An 18,922-nucleotide genomic window follows, 5' to 3' on the forward strand; every position below is an offset into this window, starting at 1 on the left:
TCTTTGGTCCCTAAATCTTTAGTGCTCCCTTCTTGCCCCACTCTTGAACTCTTTGTAAAATCTGTCTCCTCGCATTTGTTACTGTCTGAGAGGATTTTGATTATTTTAAGATTTTTGCCTATCTAGTGTCTGTCTTCCCCTGGAACGGAAGCTCCATGAGAGCCAGAACTGCTGTTATCCCTGATGTTTAAGATAGCGCCCGGCGCCAACTAGCTAAGCAGTAAATTTTTGTCGTTGAATGACTCAACAACCCTAGGAAAGTGCTGTAAGCCCTTGTGAAAGGTAGCTCAATCAAAACTCACCTGTGCTGGAAGGAGATAGGAGAGTGGTGGTTTCCCTGTGTGTGCAGGTGGACGGCAGCGATGGGTGGAGGCTCAAGGGGGCGCTTCTGGGGACCTGGTGATGCTTGGTTCCTTGGCTTGTGCTCTGGTAGCACAAGTGTATTTCATTTATGACAATTCATTGAGCTCTACTCTTAAGATTCATGCAGTTTTCTGTATGCATGTTATACTTCAATAAAAAGTCCAAAAGGTACATATATACAATGGACTATTGTTCAGCCACGAGAAAAAAGGAAATCCTGCCATTTGTGACAACATGGATGAACCCTGAGGGCATTAGGCTAAGTGAGATAAGTCAGACCGAGAAAGAAAAATACTGTATCATCTCAGTTGTATGTGCCATCTAAAAAAGCTGAACTCATAAGAACAGAGTAGAATGGTGATCTCCAGAAGCTGGGGGGTATGGGAACTGGGGAGGTGTTGCTTAAGGGTACAAACTTGCAACTGGTGGATCAATACGTTCCCGAGATCTAATGCACAGCATAGTCATTACAGTGAACAATACTGCATTACAGACGTCAGAGTTGCTAAGAGACTAGATCTTAAAGTGTTCTCCCCCGAAAAAGAAATAATAACTATGTGACATGATATTGCAATACATAAAGTAAGTCAACATGCTGTTTACCTTAAACCTGCAAAATGTTATATGTCAATTATATCTCAATTTAAAAAAGTGCTGGAAGGAAAAAAAAATGTCCAAAAGAAAAAAGTTAACTCATCGAGTTTAGGCTGAAGCAGGGACAAAAGACTTCTTAGTCTTTAAAATGGTTAAAGAGGTTCTCAACCACGAGAGATTTTATCGGCCCCCTCCCTCCCCACTGGAACATTTGGAAATGTCTGGAGACACTTTCGGTTGTCACATCTTGGGGGATGCTACTGGCTTCTAGTGGGTAGAGGCCAGGGATGCTGCTATACATCCTGCAATGCACAAATAGCCCCTCACAATAAAATTATCCAGCCCCAACGTCAATGGTTGGTGAGGTTGAGAACTCCTGTTGTAAAGGAACCTCTCTGGAAAACTTCAGGATCACTTGAACATTCATTTCATCCACCACAGCCTTTGCTGACACAGAGGGCCTTATTTACTTGATTCGGACAATGTTTCCTTTCCTGGGGTGGGGTGGGGTGGGGTGGGGGGTGCGTCTGAGAGCAGGAGCGAGTTTCATTTGCTCCCTCGTAAATCTCTGAAATGGAAAACAGGTCTCCATATTTCTCTCTCTCCTAGTCTTTGAAGCCCTCTGAAGTGGGCCCTGGCAGTTAGCTTACAACAAATTCCCCAGACGCAATTTAAATGTCATTTCAGAGCTGGGACGAGGGCATGAATATTTAAGATGTAAATTGTTTGGGTCGTGCCTGAATCTTTTATGGATTTTACTGGATGAGAAAAATGAGTCACTACTTTTTGATAAAGTTCGCTTTGCCTCCATATTATTAACAAACCCAGCCAAGTGAACCAGCCTGCAACTGCCAGGGAGAATAGGATGCTTGTTTGGGGGACGATATTAGATTCTGGTCCGTTCCCAGTGTGCCGTATTTATGGTTCAGAAACCAAAGAACATAGGAGGTCAGGGTGTCCTTGCTACCAAAAGCATTGTTACATACCAAATACACCTGGCGGGCGTTGGAGGGGGGTGGTGGTGGAGGGGTGGTGGAAGTGAAATGAAATAATCTAACCGTAGGTGGAGAATTAGGTAACTTGATAGTTGACTATATAGCAATATCGAAATTGCTGGACCCTGACTCCAGAGATGAGTCCTTTCCTGTCCTACAGTGAAAATGCCAGGGGATAGGTGTATATATCACAGGCAAAGAAAACAGGTACACATTAGGAAGAGAGAGAGAAAGAATTTAACGATTTTAAATTCCACGGACTCCAGAAAAAATATCTGTTCTAATATTTTCGGAAGCAATTACGCCTCCCACATCTCGTCCCCAGCCCCTACCCAGAAATTAATTTTAAATGTTAATACGAAGGCAACCTCTCTCTTCTCTGAATGCCGATTTTGATTTTGACAGGGTATCTAAAAGGCTGCTATTAAACAAATTTTCATTAACTAATAAGCTCGCTCTTGGGCAAAACATGAATTTTTTGTCATCTCGTGAAAATTGAAAAAAGCCGTAATTAGGAAGAAAATCACTAATTGTAAGGCACAAAATTTGTTTGCTAAGAATAGTCATTAAGGGGCGACGAAAGCATTAGCAACTTCAATATCGAAAACAACTATTAAAATGCAAGTGGAATTGAGGTATTTGCCCAGACATAATAATGGCTTTACATTTACAGGTCTATAATTGTGGTTTGATGTGACGTATTGTTGGTACTTTTTAAAGAACAATGTACAGTGGGACTAACTACTTAAAGTACCATGGCTTTTGGGTTCCAAATTACAGACTCAAGTTTTAATTTCTAGAGAACGTTCCTATAGGCAGAGTATAGGCAACTATACTGTCAATGCTGTTATTGCTTTAGGATTGTGATGAATTGGGCAAAACCAGGACAAAGAGTAATGTTTCTGTGGCCCAGACAGTTCACGATACCAGTTTTGTACGCAAAGTGCCTGGTGTCTGACATCAGCGTGACGTTTTCCCATCACCGCCTGGTATGTTTCCCTTCTTAAGAACAACTTTGATTGTTTTTGCTTCCTGACAAATTTACTCACTGGAGAAAATTTAGAAAATGCAGAAACTTGTGAGGAAGGAATTTTTAATTCTCCTCAATTCCATCAACCAGAGATAGCCTGTGTGAACATTTGGTATACTCTTTCTCCTTTTTATTGTATTTGAAACTGTTTGTTGAATCATAACAATCATGTGATAAAGTACAATTTTAAGTATCCCACTTGGAGTGAATGTTTACTTATACACGACCGTAACCACCTCCTAGATCAAGATAAATAATGTTTCCAGCAACCTCCCAGCTTCTCTTGTGCTTTTCCAGTCAATACTCACCTTCCTGCCTCCCCGGTCCCAGGGTACCATTATTCTGGCTCCTCTCACAATAGATCCCATGATTTTGAACTTAACATAAATGGAGTCATATGGAACACCTCCTGCAGGCCTAACTTCTTTTATTCGTTATATATGTGAGATTCATCTGTCTTGTTATAGTGCATAGCTATATTCTTTGCTATTGCTATGTGATATTTGGTTCTATCTTACACCACAATTCATTTGTCCATTGATGAACATTTGGGTTGTTTCCAGTGTTTAGCTATTATGAATAAAGAACAAACATTCTTGAAAATGTCTTTTGGTGGATAGGCACTCATTTCTCTTGGAGTCCAGTCCTTTTTTTTGTGTGCATGTAAGTGTAGATTTTATTTTATAGGAAAGTGAACTCACATTGTATCTATTTTTCTATCTCCATATCTATCTATATGTCCTTATTAACCATAGGAGTCCCACGTCTCCTAGCAAACAGGCCTATCTTAGCATCCCTGACATGCTTAGATGTTGGCTGGGGGCAGCCTGAGGGAAGCAATGTGGCTGTACATGCTGGATAATTCTTTAGGTATATAATTTATTTCCTCTCTTATCAAGCCCTGTCTGTCTCCAGCCAGTTTATCCTGGGATCTTCAGGGAGAAGCTTCTACAGCATCTTTCAGCACAGGGAGCTCTTACTAGAAGGGCGGGCCACTTCTGCAATCCAGAGAGTCCAGGGGGCTTTGCAGAATCCGTGTCCTCCATGTTCTCAGGGACATCCATCTAGATGTCTCCATGCCATGTTTCAGGATCCCAGCTTTTCCCCACCAGGCCCCTAACCTTCACGTAACAGAGCTTCCTTGGCCGAGCACTCAAACATCTCTGGAGCTCTGCGACTCTCTAACAATTAGGTTGTCAGTCTGCTGCTCAGCTGTGTTTACTCTTCCCTTAAGTAGACAAAGGCCTTTTTGTCAGCTACCACGGGGTCTCTCTGGGTCTCACACTTTGCCATTAACTGTTTGTGAACAGCCTTCAAGCTCTCATTATTTCTCTGTGGGGCATCAGTGCACCTTGCCATTAACCAGCCAACTCTGCTGACTTCGTAGGCATTGCCAGCCCCATATTTTCCAATTGCCTATATGACTACGCTTGCTACAGAGTTTCCTTCCACTGGGACATTTTCCCAGGTCACCATCAGTGAAATTTTTAGCACCCACCTTGTGACGGAGACTATCCCTGCTTACTTGCCAACCAGGAGGGTATTTCCTTCATCCTCTGCACAGTCGATGAGCCAGTCTCAAGTCCCCATCTTATTGCCTGTGTTCTCAGTCCACTTCTGGCCTCACTTGTGTTAGTTCCAGTCCTCTGAGAAGCAGAAACCAAGACAGGATCAAGGATTTTATTGGTGGAAATGCTTGCGAAAGAAAAAGGTGAAGGAGCCAGAGAAGGCTAGGGGATCCTTCAGGCCGCAATGCAAGTATGACCTCAAGGGAAGGAGAGGAGAGGTTGGGTGGATGTGTCCTAATGTCGCGCAGTCTAAGGAAGGTTTGCAAGGCCGTCAGGGAGTTCTTGAGCCAATGTTGGCTGTAGTTGGAGTCTCATGTCTCCCAGGATGGGCCTCTCTTGGTATCCTGCTGCTCTCAGACATTGGGTGGAAGCATCCCGTGGGATGCAGGGCCTCCATGCAAATGCAGACATAGCTTTCCAGCAGCAGCACTTGGGCTCCTGGTCAGTTATGCTCCCTTTAGCTGGAGGTATGTGAGGTGCATTCTCCTGGTCACCAAAAGTGGGGTTAGCGCAATGTCTGGAATAAAGTGTCCATGAGAGCTAGCTACAGTTACCAACCACTTCCTTACATCCCTCAACATTTAAGGTGTTTTTGGATTTTAGTTTCACCAACAATGCTGCTTTGAGCATTGCTATAATTCATTGTTTCCTTAGAACAGATTTCTGGAATTGGGATTGTGGGGTGAAAGAGTGTCAACATTTGACACTCTTAATTCAAGATTGCCATTTGCCCTTCTGAAAGGCAGGACCCAGCCACACTCCCCTCTTTGGGGTAAGAGGTGCCTGCTTCCTGGTACCCGAGTCAGATGCTTCTGTGCTCTGGGTATGTAAAAGGTCATGCCGCACAGCGGAGAGGACAAGCTGCGATTCGTGAGATGGGTTGGTAGGAGAAGGAGGAGCCAGAAGGATTAGTTTAGCATGGGGGGGGGCGGTTTGGATATGGGCTTCCTTGACCAAAAGGGTTAGGTCGAGAGGGAGCACGGGTAATCTGGACTCAGCATTGGGAAGGCTGCTCCTCACGTCCTCCTCATGCCATCCTCACATTAGGTACTTGGTCCATGAAACAGTTGTCCTGTGTCTACACTTGAGTGTTGGAGAAAGAGATACAGAGGTCAAGAGCTAGCACATTGGGTGGATGTCAGTGTGGAACAGTGGGAAGCCCCCTATATTTAGAGCCAGGTGGACCTGGGGTTGAAGTCTAAATGTCTCTGAGTCCCCATCTGTAAAAGTAGCAGCAACTGGAAGTGGGTCTTTCTTCCTTCCTTCCTCCTTTCCTTCCTCCTCTCCTTCTCTCTCACCCTCTCTCTCTCTCTCTCCTTCTCTCTTTCCCTTTCTCTCTCTCTCTCTCTCCCTCCCTCCCTCTCTCCCTCTCTCCCTTCCTTCCTTTCTTTTTGGCTGCCTGTTTTCTACTCCTCTTTCCTAACAAAACCCAATCTGCCTTTTGGAGAATTACCATCTCTCCACTATGATGTGGTCCTTGTGGGGCAGAAATCTACAAGCTCTGCCCTCTGACTTCAGAAACCCCTTCTGCAGATGCTTTCTCTCAACATTCTGGAGCAGACAAGCAGGCGTGTCACCTAAGATATGGAATTCTGAGCAGGGGGTTGCAGTCGTAAGATTCCACAGGCACCAATTCAATCTAGTTGGGAGAGGGCAGTTAGGTAAAAATAATGAACGATTTCTTCTACCAGGAGCATCTGTCTGTTTCAGTCCTAGTTCTTCAGTTTTCCCAGTGATGAACTCCATATTTTTTTTTTTTGGTGAGGAAGATTGGCCCTGAGTTAACATCTGTTGCCCATCTTCCTCTTTTCTTGCTTCAGGAAGATTCACCTTGAGCTAATGTGTGTGCCAATCTTCCTCTATTTTGTATGTGGGTCACCACCACAGCATGGCTTGATGAGTAGAGTAGGTCCACACCTGGGATCTGAACCTGCGAACCTGGGCTGCCAAAGCAGAGCACACCAGACTAAACACTATGCCATGGGGCTGGCCCCTGATGAAATCCTTTTAATAAATTTCTTTTCTGCTTATGTCAGTTTCTGTTGCTTGCAACCAAAGACCCCCAGCTGATAAGCAGTTATGCCCTAAGGTTTTTGGTTTTGTGGGTGTTTTTTTAAACGAGAGTGTATGTTAGCTCCATTAGACTCTAGAAAGGCTGGGGTTGGGGTGGGGGGAAATCTTGATTTCTAGTTCTCTTCCTTTTCTTCCATCCTACAACTTCCGCCTCCTTATTTTTGCTAGCAACAGTCCTGTTCCTCCAACAGCAATTTTTACTTACAAAATGCTTTATAAGCGTGGTATAATTATCTATACTGATATGCTGTGCTGCAGAATTCCTTTGGAGAACAGACAATATGAATTGCACAGAGCTGAGAATTAACTTATCATCTGTTTTGAAGAGATGTGGGGGTGGGGGGTGGGGGGTGCTTTTCGATTGTGCCTCAAAAATTGATTCTAATTGCTGTTTTTATTGCTGGATTAGCTGATGCTGCCTTTACTTTGTTACCTTTTCTCAATTTCTTTTCTAAGTGACTTGGGAAGTGGCATATTAGACTCCACCCCGAATATATTTACTCAAACATTTAAAATATGTCTATATCTTTGCATAGCTGGCTGATTTAGGCAACACCTCAAACCCAGCGATTCCAGTTTTACTTAAAATATGAAGACTGAAGGATCCTCTGGCAAAAGCAATGCTTGGAAATCTGAATAATTGTCTTGAATACTGAACTTCTCATTTTGTTCTGGACAGAAAGATTCATCCATAACCCAGCGGTTAGAGGACCTGGCCTTGAAGTTAGGCAGAGCTTGGTTTAAGTCCTAGTTGGTCCACTTACAAACTGTCACTGTAGGGAAATTGGTTTTCTCAACGGTAAGATGGAATAATGATGCTCTTAGCCTAGGCTCATCCTACTCCATTCTTCAAAATTCAGAAAAAGTCTGGGGATGCTTTCCCCAACACGACACTCCCGCCCTCAGTCTAGGTCAGATTCCTTGGGATACACGTTCACGGAACTGTGTTCCTTCTCTCAGAGACCCAATCACAGTTTGCCTGGGTACACGTTCTTCTTAGATTATTTGCTTACGTCTGCCCCAAACCCTACCCTGTGCTAGACTAAGCTCCATGAGGTTAGGGCCAACCATGTCCATCTACTTCACCCGGCTCCTGGCGGGCACTCCATCAATATCGAATGAATGAATAAATGAAGGAAGGATTTCCCGTAGAGGATTGACTGAGATCATATAGGACAACCATAGTGTCTGGTACCTAGTAAGAACTGAGTAAATGTGACCTCCCACAAAGAAAAACACCAAAAAAAATCCCCAAAACAAAACTCTTTAAAACCAAACCACATATCATACAAGAAATGAAATATTTATGTGTCGTTGTCATCATCAAATGCTGAGTTTTCAGGCTAAGTGATGCTCCTGGAATAAACGACCATCGATTTCAGTTATTTAAAGCAACAAAGGTTTATTTCTGGCTCATGTGAGATTTTCAATGAGAGTCAGGCTCAGGGCGGCTCATGTCTCCCACAAGAGGACAGGAGAGTCTTGAAGGGCCTTACATCAGCAGTTAAGTACATCAACCTGGAAATGATACGCTTACAGCCCATTGGTCAGAATTAGTCACATGACCCCTCTGTGTTAGCTCAGCTGCCATAACGAAATACCATAGACTGAGTGCCTTAAACAACAGAAAATTATTATTTTTTAACAACCCGGAAAGCACAGGCGACATCCAATCAGAATGAAAGGTTGAGGAGACCCCTGGCTGTGCCAGCTGTGAATATTTTAGTTTCTAATTCGTAGGGATTAAGAGGAAGGGGAGCAGAGTGGTAGGAGTGGTCTTGGGAGCTCAGGGAAGTAACTCCAACCAGCAGGAGAATTATTTCAATATTTTAACAACTCATGTATCAGTACAGAGGCGTTCTGGTTAATTGTCCGTCCTGGGTGGAGCTGGGCCTTGACTGAGCATGACTGTCCCAGAGCCTGGTTTGAAACATTTGCTAAAGAGCCACATTTTACAGGCAAGAGACTGAGAGTCAGAGAAGGCAAGAGGCTTGCATCAGGTCACACAGCGGATGGGTGAGAGCACCCTCGACTCCTGCCTTCTAGGTCTGGGTGTAAATCGAGCTCCCTCTTCCTACATCTCTCTCTGCCTGTTGAGAAGCAGCAGCCCAGCTCCTGGGGAAAAGCGAGCTGTGAGTTCCCAGCAGGACCCCAATGCAGTGGGGCTGTCTCCGCCTCTGCTAACAGGGCTGCTGGACAGACCCAAGGCATTCAAGCGTCGGAGGGCTTGATGGCCTGTCAAACTCTTGCGCCATCCATCCTGACAATGATGGCAGAGGGAAGGTGGCCCGTCCTGGGAACGACCGGCCTGGGGGTCTGAGCCTTGCAGCAGCCCAGATCTACAAGTTGTCTTTCCCTCGTTCAGCACTTTTTGGGCCCGGTTACCAGGTGGCTGAGTCAGTCCTGGGTGTGGGGTGAGACCCCGAGGTGTGGGGATTTGCCAGACCAGTGTGCATTTGTCAACTTTCCTGATCTGAGAGTGAGACAGAGACAGGCAAATAGAGAGAGAGACCAAGAAACAACAAGAAAGAGACACAGAGCTGTAGAGAGAACTGAGCGGCAGAGCTGGCAGTGAAAGACAGAGGAAAACAGGGATACACAGAGTTCAAGAGGGACAGAGAGAAGGAGGAACAGGAAAGCACCAGCGAGAAAGACAACAGAGGGAAACAGAGCAAGAGAAATAGAGACAGGGAGAGGACAATAGAGATGGGGAGAGAGAGTGAGTGTGACACAGAGAGACAGAGAAACAGAGTGGAAAAGAGGCCGAGAGAGAAAAGAGCGTGGCAGACTCAGGACAGGCTGACTGCTGGGTGTGCCATCACATACAGTGACACAGGGTGACAGTGGCGTGCTGATGACATGTTTCTCCACGTTTATGTACTGAGGGCCAGTGAAGGAGGAGGAAAAGTTAGGGGAAAGACAATTGGGGTGTGGTGGGGGGGAGAGGGACTCTTCTAGTATTTGTGGCTCTGTCAGTTACAATGACCCGGGCAGAAATACAGCCTTGGACCCCCGCAGAGGCACATTTGTTCCCACCACCCCGCCACTCTGCCAGACGGCCATCCCCACCAGGTCATTGCCTGTGAGCCTTATTTATTGCTCCAAAATCTGGGGCCACGAGGAGTCCCCACCGGGAAGCTAAGGCGGAAGCTTCCATCTAAATCTGGGCTTGGCCTCCAGCCACCACAGCTGAAGTGGAGGAGCAGTGGGAGCAGAGACCTCGATCTGAACCACAGCGGCTTTTTAACACGTGCAGGGCAGTGTCTTTTCTGAAAGTGGCAGGGAGATTCCTTCGTGCTTCCTAGGGATGTATGTCTTGGCTTACTCCTTCCTGCTAGAGAAAGCCTTTAAAAAACCCGTGCAAATTTCCTGATTCAACTCCGGCTATTTCAACCAGAGGGAAAGCACTCAGCAATAAGGTAGCCCCCAATTGTTAAGGACTTACAGTGTGAAGAATGCTGCAAGGTCCACGTCCTTCGATCCTTGCGTAATTTGTGAGGAAGGCACATAATTTCTCATTTTACATGTGAGCCAACTGAGGCTCAGGGAGGGGAAGGAACCTGCCCAGGATCCCATCTCTGTACCTGCCGGAGCCCGAGCTGCCCGGCTGTGTTTCCCAGAGACTGGGCCATCCTGCCCGCCCCACCCCATTACACAGATGGAAACACCGAGGCTCATCAGGTCCTATAACCCGCCCAAAGGCCCGTTAATAGAAAGCTGGAGACTGAGGATGTGCCCTTGGGTCTGTTCATCTTCGGGAGTCTCTGCTCTTACCTCCTGTGCACAGGGTTGGGGCCTTTCAGAAACAGAGACTCCTCCCAGATGTTGTGCCTCATGAAGTCAGGAAACCAGAAGTCCTGATAGAATTGTATGTACACTTAAAAATAGGTAGGAGGGTAAATTTTATGTATGGGTATCTTACCATAATTAAACACATTTTTTTAAAGGGAAACAAAAAGCTCCAAGAGTCACCCTCTTGGGAGTCGAGAATGCACCCTTATCGAGTCGTGCTATTTTTATGATGGAGCGTCTCCGACTCGCTCCACTAACCTCCCTTTTCCCCCATCTCTTGGCTTCTGCATCTTCACAGCTTCTATTGCCTTGTGTTTCTGCTGCCACATGGCCTTGTGCTTCCTGCATCCTCTGTGTGCTTCCTGCTTCTACCCCATTTCCTCTCTTCTCTCTCCCTATCCATCCATCTATCTGTCTATCTATCTATCTACCTGTCTGTCCGTCCGTCCGTCTGTCCGTCCATCCATCCATCCATCCATCCATCTAGCTATCTATCTATCTATCTATCTATCTTCTCCCTATCTCTATCTCTATTTCAAGTCAACCTTCCTAAGACAGAAGATCAGATTGGACGGCATCTTAGGGCTGGTTCCTTGGAAACAGGCTCTCAGATGGAGACTTGCCTGCCAGAATTCTGGGGAGGGCTTTTAGGATTAGCACTATGAGGAGTGAAGACGGTAGGACTGGGCAGACGAGACGCAGAAGTGCGATACAGTCTTCACAATGGCTTCAGAAGATCCCAGGGGCGCTTTGGTGCTCAGATGGGCGTTCATGGTTGTTCCTTTCAGGCAAGCAGGTCAGGTCTGTATGCCCTGACATTGACCCATTCATTGGATGTGGGTTGCCCTTGGGGTGGGGGGCCATGACCTTGCGCAAGGTGGCTCTCTTCCACTGAGGGCCATTCCCAGACAGCAAGTCAGCTGTGATCCATTAGCTACCAGCACTCCCAGCAGCTGCAGGGTGAGAACCTCCATCCTGAAGGGGAGGCCTGGGGGGTGCCCCACAGCAGCCCGTACTGATTAACCACTCTCCAGAATGCAGCAGCCCCCCAGGGCCACCTCAGCTGCTCCTCGTCTCCCTGTTCCATCCTACAGAGGGCTAAATTTGCCCCAGGCACTAATTCCCGGTCCAATCAGGTGTGACCAAGGCTTCAGTTCATGTGACATGGAGCATGGCGACCATGTGTAGGACTGGCCTGAGGCTTTGCTTAGAAGGGACCGGGGTCTTTGGACCCCCTGCACTGTTCAGCACAGCCTTAATGCCTCTCCAGTTTCTCAGGGTCCAGGAGAATTCCTGTATTCCAAGTTATTCTGACTATTTAAGACCTGTTGACTCAGCTGTTAAGAGCAGATATCCAAAGAGACTCTGAAGCTGCTCTCCAAATGGCATAATCATTTGCTCTCTGCTCTACAAGCAATGCCCCTTGATGTCATCCGACCCCAAAGTACCAGCAATTGGACCCTGAGGAAGGGTCCTAAGAATGCAGCTAAATCCATATACAGCCACAGCCCCTCCTGAACAAGAGCAGTCTTTTTGCTGCCAGCCAAAGGCCATTTGGAATTCCCTAATTCCTCTGGAGTTTCCTTGTGGACAATTTTTGTTTTTTTTCTGCGTCACCTGGATCTCTCTTTCCTCTCTAGCGATTCCTCTCCATGAAGTTAAAACACAGGTGGAGACACACATATGCTACCTGATACCAATATAGCACCGCCAGTCAAGCTGCAGTCTCTCTCTCCTGCAGCTAAGATGTGGCGGGGCTCCCATCCTCTCCTTCCTCCTAATTGATTTCCAAATTCAGCCTCCTGGGATGATGCCTTGGCTGGCTTTCCGAGTTCAGCCTCTCAACCTTAATTTAATGCTTCTCGGGTGGTAAGAACTTATGCTTCCCACCTACGAGTTGGCATCTGGCTGATTTTCTCATCCTGAGGAATTTAGTTTTATTAGTGTCAAACCTTTGTATATTGCATTTGGGTTGTCAAAAATGATGCATGCTCGTCCTTCCCCCTAGTCCTGAAGAGAGACCCTTCACCTACTCCAGGACAGTGCTGGCACTTGGAGGGGTCCAGTAGTGGCCCATATCAAGATTATCAGCCACAGGATTTGCTCCGTTAAACCCAAGAGTCAAAGGACCCTGGCTGGGAATAGCTGGTGGGTGCTAGAAGCAGGTTGAGTGATTCAGAGTCTGCTCAGCTTTGCCCAGTCAGCCTGGTGTGAGGTCTTGGAGTGAAACTTTCCCGCCTTCTCCTTCCAAGATTGAGCCAGAGTCTATTCTTGGAGCAGATAACTTTTCAGCACCGAGTTGGCAAATGTTTCTGATTGGTTTTTCACACCTCCTTCCTGGACAGGCGACAATTTTTGTTATAATTAAAATTTAGACATAGGGTTATGATAACTCAAGTCGCCTCAGTAGGGCTGGCTCTTGGCAGAATAGTGAGTGACATGGTGAAGCACGTTTTCTCTTCTATTTCCAGAACTCTAGTCTTTTTAACCGACGTTGATTATTCACTAGGAGTAACCCAAATTGCTTTAGGTAAGCCAAATGTCCCAGGCCTCACCAGCTTGTTGGTACAAATAAAGTCACTTTAAGATGAATGTCCAAGTGACACAGACTCATAGCTTTTGCTTCCCTTGCTGGACCCTTATTGTTTCCAGGAGTCCTCCAGGGATGTCTCATGTGTATGAGAAACAATCCCCCTCAGGTTCTTCCATCCAAGTCTTTTCTTGAAATGTACCTCCCACAGATTATTTGAGGGCATCAGCGCTCCGCTGTAGTGCTGTTGAGGTCTTGCAAGACAAGTCTGATTCTCTGCCACTCTGCTGGGTGCACTGGACACCTCGGGTTCTTTCACAAGTGTAGCCCAGTCCCTGCAGTGTGCTGCTATTGTGTCCCTCGGCTGCAGTGGGGAGAACATCCCTCTGCCCAGCCTTGCATGGTACTTGATCATGAGGCCCTTAAAACAGATCTGCTTGTGCCCAGAGCCTCTCAGACAGGTATCAGTTTCTCTTCTCCCATCTGGGCTCAAGCCATCAAGAGATAGACTAGTATCACTTCTCATGTCTCACAGCTCATGATGACTTTACTAGAAGGGTCATTTGACCTCTGGATCTTTCTCTCTTGTGCTCAAGACTTAGAAGACCCTGCCTGACTGTTAGAAAGGGGGGGAGGGGGCACAAGGAGAAGATGCACCGGGAACAGCTGCTAAAAAGCAGATTTAGTGACTCATCCTCGGTAACATCCGTCAATTAAGCGCTCCAAGCTGGTTTTCCAGTGATGTTGTATAAGCCACACATGGTGGAGGGAACGGGGTTAGTTCATGCCAGATGAACCACAGCAAAAATAATGACATCATGGACGATAATAAAATAATCAAGCGGCAACAGATGGAAAGGAAGAATTCCAGTTAAGCTGGGGAATCATTAGCTACAGAAATTGTTTTGGGTCTTAGCTGGTCCAACCAAACTGAATTTTACTAGCCAAAGAGTAACAAGAGTACTATCCTTTAGCCAGAAACACTAGCCAAGCAATCCTACCGTCCAGCAAAATAGTCCTTCCAGAAGCACGGGGGCAGGGCAGCGGTTTCAAAGCATTGCTCTCCACTCTGCATCCAAGAGTCTTGTTTGTTCATTGACGCCTAATAAATCAGATCCAGGCAATCAGATGAATTTTTCTTCCGCCTTTTAGTTTCCTTTATTAATGCAACCTTTTAGAAGTCTGTTTATACGTTTTACTTGTACAAAATCACAATCCTTCACACAAAGGGAGCAGATGGTACTGAAAGCTGGAGACTGGGCCGGAACACGTCTCCCGTAACCGCCATCAACAGAGCCTTGTCTTGGATGTAAAGAACTCGAATCTAATTGCGGGCTTGGTTTTTCCAATTCTGTATAACTATGTGTTTCTTTGTCTGTGTTTTTCCCCCCTCAAATTTAATCCTTCTCCTTGAGCTCCTGTCAAATAAGAATCTGAGTCGGGTAACCGAGACTGAGTTTTGAGACTACAGTTTTCCTGGAATGGTGCCTCAAAGACTCTAAGGGTCTCTCCATCCACAGCTCTCTTCGAGGTGCCATGTTTGGTGTCACATGAACCCTCTACCTGACCACAGGTGGCTGGGCAGGGACTGGCACTGGAGCCAAAAGCAGCCAATGAGGTGGCCTCGTGTGAGAATCCTGCCTCTATATAGGATTATGACTAATTAGCCTAATTAGATGCTCTTTCTGAAAGATTTGAATATGAGACATACTTGGAGGGAGTGAGATGTAAGTTCACGCAAGTAGGAACCTTGTCTCTTTTCTTTATTGATTTATCACCATCGTCTATCATAGTGTATGGTATGGCTACCCAATGAATATTTGATAAATAAATCAAATGCATGGATCCTTTTGTAGAAGTTTTTTTTTTAAATAAATATGCATCCAGCTCCCTACATTTTACTCTTTTCTCCTGACTCCAGGGAGCTAGGTCCTCTGTCCCTTTAATTATTATTTTAAATAGACTATTTTTTTAGAGCAATTTTAGGTTCACAGCAAAATTGAATAGAAGGTACAGAGATTTCCCATATAGCCCCTGGCCCCCCACTGCCTCCTCTACTATCAAAATCCTGCACCAGAATGGTACAGTTGTTACAATTGATGAACTTACACTGGAGGACCATTATCACCCAAAGTATATAGTTTTCATCAGAGTTCACTCTTGGTGTTGTACATTCTACGGGTTTTGACAAATGTATAATGACATATCTGCCATTATAGTATCGTGCAGAGTAGTTGCACTGACCTAAAAATCCTCTGTGCTCCACCCAGTCATCCTTGCTCCCCCTCTCCCAACTCCTGGCAACTCTCTAATTTTGCGTTTTCCGGAATGTCATATAGTTGGAATCACACGGTATACAGCCTTTACAGACTGGCTTCTGTCACTAGTAATATACATTTAAGGTTCTTCCATGTCCTTTCACGGCTTGATAGCTCATTTCTTGTTAGTGCTGAATAACACTCCATCGTCTGAATGTAGCACTGTTTATTTACCCACTCACCTACTGAAGGACATCTTGGTTGCTTCCAATTTTTGTCAATGGTGAATAAAACTGCTGTATAAACATCTGTGTGCAGATTTTTGTGTGGACATAAGTGTCCAGCTCCTTTGAGTAAACACCAAGGAGTGTGGTTGCTGGGTCATATGGTAAGAGTATGTTTAGTTTTGTAAGAAAATGCCTTCTTCCAGGCGGCCATCCCCTTTTGCATCCTCACCAGCAATGAGAGCTCCTGTTGCTCCACATCCTTGCCAGCATTTGGTGTTGTCATTGTTCTGGATTTTGGCCATTCTCATAGGTGTAAAGTGATACCTCATTGTTTTAATCTGCAATTCCCTAAAGACATAGGATGCTGAACATCTTTTCAAATGCTATTTGCCATCTGTATATTTTTTTTGATGAGATGTCTGTTCAGGTCTTCAGCCTGTTTTTTATGCATGTTGTTTTCTTATTGTTGAGTTTTAAGAATTGTTTGTATATTTTGAATAACAGTCTTTTATCAGATATGTCTTTTACAAATATTTTCTCCCAGCCTGTGGCTAGTCTTCTCGTTCTCTTGACTCTTGCTCCTTTTGTGACTCTTTCTGTGACAGGTAGTATGATGTAGTGTTTAAGCATTCAGATTCTAGAGGCAGCTGCCTGAATTTAAGTCCTGATTTTGACACTTTTTCAGGCAATTGATTATTTCATTCTGACTCTCAATTTCTCCATCTGTGAAATGGAGATAATAACAGTGCCACCCTGTAGAAGTGTCCTGAGGAGTTAGAGTTGTCCTAGCATGTAGTTAGTAAGCACTGTATAAGTGGTAGTGATTATGATCGAGAATTTTCTTTTTTTGCATAATTTGGACCCAGTCACTAATTTAGTCTTATCTTCTACTGTTCTCTCTTTCACTCACTTCATGCAAGCCGCATGGCCTCTACACCCACCTCAGGGTCTTTTTCCTTTTATTTGCTCCCCCTGAAATGCTTTCCTCCCCATATACTCATGGCTTGCTCTGTCATCTCATTTTTTGGAGTTTTTGTCAGTCACAAGCAGAAGCAGTCTAAAGGCAACGGAGTTTCCTATTTTTGTAGAAATTAAACCCATTGATGCTAGGTGTCCGGGGGAGGGAGGCATTGGAGGAGCAGAGAGGTGGGGAAGAGAGATTCCCTGAGACTGGGTGGGAGAAGGATCTCCAGGTTCAGGGAGCAGTGGGGACTGAGGCTTGCTTTCTCAGACGGTTCCTGGGAGGTAGCAAGACCTCAAGGGAAGGCTGGTGAAGCTCCCAGGGAGACTGGGTGCCCTTAGCCTGACAAGGATCCTCAGTCCCCAACCGTGGTCTGTAAACCACAGATCCCCTATAACTGAAGGCGCCATGGAGACTGAAGCAGATGATAGCCTGGTGGTACCCGAGTGGGCTGAGGTTTGGCTCCCCACTCTCTATGCTCACTGCAACATAGAACTAGTTCCTCCGTATCAGCCTTGAGTAACAGAGGCTAAACTTCCTGCTAGTTCGCAGGGATGGGGGCTCAGAGCCAGAGGGGCATTGACTATATAGGTCAATTAATAACTATAAAATATAGAAGGTGTTGCTTCTTTCAATTCTCAGTTTGGACTTAAGAATTAGATGTAAAATAAATCTATTCCCAAGTTCATCCCTGCCCTTTGTAACTTGAGGGACGTCTTTCAACTCTACTCTTTCCTGAGTCTTTCCTCCTTTCCCAGCCCACTCTTTTAATCCTACAGTATTGGAAGTAAGTTCCATTCTCAGACCACACTTTTTTTTCCTATGCAAACTTAAAAAAAAAAAGTGTTATATCAAGATGCAAATTTAAAAAAAATTCTCCATCTTTCATCTTTACCTAAAAATTACTTTGCAAAAACAAGTTACATGGTGTTCTTCCTTGCTAGGAAAAAGTGAGGAACAATACCATGCAATTTATTTTGGCATATTACCCTGAATGTAAGTTACAAATTATATCTCAAAGTACAGTGAAGTTAGAAAAAACACTTTGGAAACACTGTAGCGTGGATTTTTGTTGTCATTGTTTTTTGGCTTTTCTCCTCCCCAGAGCCCCAGTACATACTTGTATATTCTAGTTGTAAGTTTTGTTGTCATTGTTGGTGTTCGTTTTTTCAGACCACGCTTTTGAATTGCTCACCTGCCTGAGACAAGACTGGTGACTGCATCATCAGGTCACACTTGTTCAGAAAGTGATGGTCATTGCCGCTGACCGGCACAGATTTATGGTTCTTCCCTCTATTGCATACACGGTTGGAATACTTTTCCTGGTCTCTTGCGATTGAGCGCAACCTGCTAAGTCTTTCTGACCAGCGAGCTGTGAGCGGAAGTGATGTTCGCCACTTCCGGTAGACAGCCATTAGCCCGCAACCCTCCAGCGATCTTTCTCCCTCACTGGCATGGCTGCTGGAGCTATTCGAGATGGTAGCTGCTCTATCAGCCTGCCCTGAATTAATTGAGATCAGCAGAGCTTCCCCCGGCGAACTATGGGATGAATTTTGAGCAAGAAATAAACTTTTGTTGTTTTAAGTGAGTGAGATTTGGGCATATTTGTGATCACAGCCTCCACTAGCTTATCCTGACTGATACCCACGTCAAGCTCTCTAAAGACACTGTTGCCGAACCATTGAAACCAAAGGAAACATTCAAAATGTTGGAATGGGTGTGTCTTTTAAAAAAAATTTTATTGAGGTCATATTGGCTTTAACACTGTAAATTTCAGGTGTACATTATTATACATCAGTTACTGTACAGAATGCGTGTTCACCACCAATAGTCTAGTTTTTATCTGTTACCATACATATGTGTCCCTTTCCCTCTTTTGCCCTCTCCTCATCCTCCTCCCTTCCAGTAACCACTAATCTGTTCTCTTTGTCCGTGTGTTTATTTATCTTCCACATATGAGTGAAATCATACAGTGTTTGTCTTTCTCTGTCTGGTTTATTTCACTTAGCTTAATACCCTCAGAGTCCATCCATGTTGTCATAAATAGCCCGATTTTGTCTTTTTCATGGCTGAATAGCATTCCATTGTATATATGTATATCCCATCTTCTTTATCCATTCATCCTGTGATGGGGACTTGGGTTGCTTCTGTGTCTTGGCTATTGTGAATAAGGCTGCAAAGAATATAAGGGTGCATAGATCTCTTTGAATTGTTGATTCCAAGTTCTTTGGATAAATACCTGGTAGTGGGATAGCTGGGTCATATGGTGTTTCTATTTTTAATTTTTTGAGAAATCTCCATACTGTTTTCCATAGTGGCTGCACCAGAAAGTGGCATATCTTTACAGACAAAATATTTTGTCTCAGCAAACATGTCCAGAAGGAAGTAGATATTTCTATATTTAGAGCATGAAGCAAACACACTGTTTTGGAGTGTTCAGACAGATCAACATGCTCAAAATCATGTTCAAAATGTTCTACTTATTGCCTGATTGGAAACATTAACAAAGTATAAAAGTTGACAGCGTTTCT

At 44.9% G+C, this 18,922-nt stretch overlaps 1 long non-coding RNA gene across 2 annotated transcripts in view; it reads right to left on the reverse strand.

Moving 5' to 3' along the window:
- The window catches only part of LOC139074746 (uncharacterized), a 39,002-nt gene extending 21,225 nt beyond the window's left edge, over window positions 1-17,777 (reverse strand). Inside the window, exons 1-2 of one of the 2 annotated variants that reach the window (XR_011524464.1) lie at window positions 17,587-17,777; window positions 4,481-4,628 (exon numbers count right to left, since the gene is read on the reverse strand). This is a non-coding gene — a long non-coding RNA (uncharacterized lncRNA). Of the gene's footprint in view, window positions 1-4,480; window positions 4,629-6,003; window positions 6,130-17,586 lie in introns of those variants that run through there. The other variant, XR_011524466.1, reaches the window with a different exon arrangement.
- Window positions 17,778-18,922: the final 1,145 nt, after the last annotated feature.

This window comes from Equus przewalskii, chromosome 12, assembly GCF_037783145.1.
Source record: "Equus przewalskii isolate Varuska chromosome 12, EquPr2, whole genome shotgun sequence".
Taxonomy (NCBI): Eukaryota; Metazoa; Chordata; class Mammalia; order Perissodactyla; family Equidae; genus Equus; species Equus przewalskii.